Source organism: Otolemur garnettii, unplaced genomic scaffold, assembly GCF_000181295.1.
Source record: "Otolemur garnettii isolate 467f Iridium unplaced genomic scaffold, OtoGar3 scaffold00051, whole genome shotgun sequence".
Lineage (NCBI taxonomy): Eukaryota > Metazoa > Chordata > Mammalia > Primates > Galagidae > Otolemur > Otolemur garnettii.
Genome location: NW_003852446.1, coordinates 12,592,784 through 12,593,528, shown reverse-complemented (window position 1 = coordinate 12,593,528; position 745 = coordinate 12,592,784).

The window sequence follows — 745 nt, the reverse complement described above, 5'->3', positions numbered from 1 at the left end:
CATGTATTTTATATAACAATAGACATTGGGTTGGGGAGATTTCTTCTAATTCTCTATCTTAGAATGTTGCTGTTTGATTTATAGAATCTGTTTTATTGTCCTGGTCCCCAGTTCAATACATTGGAATTAATAAAAGTTAGCATGAACAATATGTGAAAAGAAGTAAAATGTTTATTATCTTCTATCTTTATGGGTTCTTGGTTCCTAAATAGAGTTTATTCAACTAATGAAAAGTACCAGAAATTTTTCCATCACAATAATCGTGCCAAGAAATAAATGATCTTTAATTTTCCACATGTAATGTAAATATACAAGGAAGAGATTTCCCGAAGGATTTATTTATCCAGAATATGTTTAAATGAAAAGAATTTTCTTTCATTTCACTCTCTTTCTCTTGGGTGAAGAGTTGTTTTAATATACCAGATTTATACAGCCAACATTTCTCCTCTAAAATTATATTGCAGAACACCAAACAGTATTTTATCTTTAGTAATGGGTCTTTGTGTTTACATCCATTCTTTGATGGAAAAAAAACTATTCATACGTAACATTTATTAATTTTTCCATTTGTTAATTTGGTAGAATAAGGAGAAATGGGAGTACTACATTATAACACTGTATAAAATGTGCTAAAATTAAATCAGTAGCAGACGTAGAGTTGAAATATAAATCACAGTTCTTCATCCTGTTATATAAGTAGTGCTTTGTAAAGGTTTAAAAAGTTAATGACATTTTAATTTATCAT